Source organism: Mustela erminea, chromosome 19 (genome assembly GCF_009829155.1).
Source record: "Mustela erminea isolate mMusErm1 chromosome 19, mMusErm1.Pri, whole genome shotgun sequence".
NCBI classification, from domain to species: Eukaryota; Metazoa; Chordata; class Mammalia; order Carnivora; family Mustelidae; genus Mustela; species Mustela erminea.
In genome coordinates, this window is record NC_045632.1 from 2923271 (window position 1) to 2927146 (window position 3876).

Here is a 3876-nt window from a genome sequence, read left to right on the forward strand (position 1 = left end):
GAGTTTGGCAGATTTTCCCCTAAACGGCCACAGGAATATTTCAAGTTCTGCATTGTTCTTTCCCATGCAAGCTGGCCCCTTCCCATCAGGAAGTGGAGTCTCTTCCCTCCCTTGGAAGCTGGGCAGGACCTCAGGACTGACTCGAGAAAGGGGCATGCAGGTGACTCTGCATGGCTTCCAAATCCAGGTCATAAAGGAGACATGGCTCCTGCCTGGTTCCTTGCTCCCTCTTTGTCTCCCTTGGCCCCAGCTGCCATGATGTGAGAAGGTCCAAGCGGCCCCATGGAAAGGTCATATGTGGATGTCCCAGCCGCAGCCCACAGGTGAGGTCCCCTCTGGTAGCAGCAACAAGTGCCAGGCCAGTGAGTGGGGAAGCTGCAGATCATTCCAGCCCACCCCTTTGGGCTGCCCCTGCTGATGCCAAGTAGGGTGGACATGGGGTGTCTGCACTGAGCCCTGTCAGATGGCCATTCATGAGCAAAATAAATCTCTCTGTGGGGTGGTTTGTGTTGTAAGCGGGAGAGCTTCCAATTCTTTCCCACCTGAAGGGAACGAGAACTTCTTTCAGACCTAACTCAGATGCCAAGTTCCTGTTCAAAAGCCTCCCATGCTCCCATCTCCCTAAGAGTGAAAGCCACACATAGCCTAAAAACCCATCCTACGTGATCTTCCATACCACTGTCCACCTCAGACCCCACACCACCTTTCCTGACCTCATTTCCTACTCATTTCCTACATCCCCCTGCTCTAACCACACTGGCCTCCCTGCTGATCCCTGAACTTACCGGGCCAGTCCAACCTCAGGACCTTTGCACTTGCTGTTCTCATTGTTTAGCACACTCTTCTCCCAGAAATCCACGGGGTTCCCCCCTCATCTTCAAGTCTTTGCTCAGATGAAAACTTCTTATTAAGCTCTTCCATAACCAAACTGTTTAAAATTATAGCTCCCACTGCCAAAAATCACTATGCCCTCCATTCTCTGGGTTACATCTCTCTATAGCACTTGTCACAATATAACGTACTATATTTCACTTACGTTTCTGTGTATAGTCTCTCTGCCCAAACAGAGTGTAAGTTCCATGAAGGTAGGTCAGGGATCTTGACCTGTCTTGTTCACCACGGCAGTCCCAGTGCCTACAACAGCTCCTCCTGTGTATTTAGCACCATGTCCCCTGAGTCCTTCTACCTGTCTATCAATAATAGTTTGCCCTTCATATTTTTCTATTTTGAGGTAAAACTTACAGACAACAAGAGGCACAAATCTGAAGAGTACGATTTGCTGGGTTTTGACAAATGCATATACCTTTGTAACCCAAACTCCATCAAGATAAGGAACCACTGTCCTGATCTCCCCCACCCCCGCTCCCCCACCCCCCATGATCAGCCTTGCCCATTCTGGAACTTCATGTAATTGAAATCACATAGCGTACTTTGTTTTGTGTGTGGCTTCTTTCATTCAGCATAAGGATCTTGAAATTCGTCCATACTGGATGTTTATCAGTAGTTCATCCTTCTCTTGCTGGGTGTGCCATAGTTGATTGATACTGATATAGTGAGGTGTTCTATGTGAACCTCATCGTCTCTTCAGTCCATCTCCTCTCCTTCACCCTGGCCCCGCTCTTCGTTATGCCCAGCCTCCTTCCTGTTCTCCGACCTCCTGTCTCACTCCATCATGCCTCCACTCTCCATAGAGCAACTAGAGGGATTTTTATAAGTCACCCACTGTATCTCTGTCCTGCTCAAAACTCTGCCATGGCGCCTTAGTGCCTTCAGGAGATCGCTCTATCTTCTTTAATGCCTTTCAGACCCACTTGGGGCTCACCTGTATGCACCACCCCACCATCACCTCCTACCTCTTCTCGTTATGCTCCAGGTGGCAGGTGGTCTCCTACTCAGGTGTCCCCGCGATCCCAACACTCCACATTGTTATATTCTCTTCCCTCTGTCCAGAATAGTTTTCCCCAGCCCTTTCTTTATCTTCCTCACTGCTAATTATCCTATTCTTGAGAGGCTAAGGGAGGCAGCTCCACGGAGCTCCCACAGTCCCTGGTGGCTCAGATCACTCTACCTTTTAATAACAAAAAGGTCTCTGCTAAAGTTGAGTTTCAGGAACAAATCTTGTTTCTCGAAACAAACAACACATCCATTCAGCAAAAAATGAAAACGATTTCAACAAACACATTCCCCCTCTTGCCTTAGCTGCCAGGAACCACTGAGGGAAGCTTAATGCTAACCTAGACCATAGATTCTTGGTGCATCCATGTGTATTTGTAAATTCTGTTGCAGTGTGTGTTTCAGAAGTGCCAGTTTTCCTCAGGTGCTGTAAATCCCCGCATTGACTCTCTGCTATGTCTTGCATAGTCCCTGCTATGCACTGTTTCCCCTGAAGCCCTTTCTAATTTAGGCCTCTAGTTTTCTCATACTCCACTGCCTCCACACTAGAGCGTGGGAGATATTTTCTCTGTTTATCAAGATTCTTTCTTTTGAGTGAAAGCAGCTGAAATCAATCCACACTAATCTAAGCACAAAGTAAATGAATAAAGTAATATTTAACAACAATAGCAACAGCCCAAAAAAACCCCATAATTGTTCTGAGATTAAAGTGTAGTTCAGGTATGGCTGGATCCAGGTACCCAAGTGCTGATGTCAGGAAGTGTCTTGAGCAGATTTTCATTTCTGCTTTCTTCTGTATTGACTTTGATCTCTTAAAGCCTCTTCTTTCCTGGTAACGGACTTACCTCCTACCAGCTGGGAAGCTCCAGCAGAAATAACCTTTTTCTTTAGTTGTAGCAGATGTCTCTGTTGGTTTTCACCAGCTTAGGTTAGGTCACATGTCTTCCCTGAACCAATCATTGTGACCAGGGAGACAGAATAAACTGATTGGCTAGGTTTTGATCCTGTGTGCCTGGAGCTGGTGAGCGGAGTGCTATGGCCAGCCCTATTCAAATTAAATAGAGGAGAACAGAAAGAAGTGGTTCCCCACCAGAAAGCTGAGTGAGGGCAAAGCTGGGGAGGGCAAATCCTACAAACTTTGGCTATCGTATCCTTTTCCCTGTCCAAAGCTGCATCTAGAATACCTGTCCCCTGTGGGTTAGTAAACCGTCCCCTACACACACACATACACGCACACGCACACGCACACTCTGTTCCCTAGCCAATCCTAATGCTTTAGACACTCCTTGGTGACCTTGTACCTCTCTCTTCTTACTTCACTAGTAGAAAGATACCATTTCTCTGCTCTTTTAGAAAATGGGTGTGTTTGGGTTTTACATATTTACTTGACATAAACTTAATCATTCAATGGTGGGAACTTGAAAAGGGAGTTAGGGAGGCAAGGAAGCAGGGCTGAGGTACAAAGGGTGCAGACTGGAAGACTGGGGTCAGATGGGGGTACTTGCTGCAGGGATGGGGGCAGAGGGGCTGCAGACCGAGAGGGAATGTAGCGCTGGGGTGGGGGTGGGGAGAAGCGGGAGTTCTCCGTGGATAAGGGGGAGGAGATGGAGGAGGCAGAGTTGGGCGACTTGCAGGGGGTGGGCCTGGTGGTCTGAGGGGCCCGACCAGGGGTGGGAAAATAGAGAGGTGGGTTGGGGGTGAGGGTTAGAGGGTGCGGTATCAGGGTCAAGTGATCTCGGTGGGTTCGGGAGAGGGCTGGTGTCAGAACTTGGCGAGAGAGGCTGGGCCAGAAGGCGCGGCCGGCAGACCTTGCGGGCGACACTGCGGAGGAAGTCTGCGGCCAGGGGTGTGGCGGAGAGGGGCGGTGTATGCCGCGGTATCCCCCCACTCCGAGAGTTTCAGGTCCTCGCCTGGTCCCGCCTCTTTCTCGGAAGTGACACATCCGTCGTCCAACCGGAGCCGCGGGCCGGGCGCGGCGGGGGG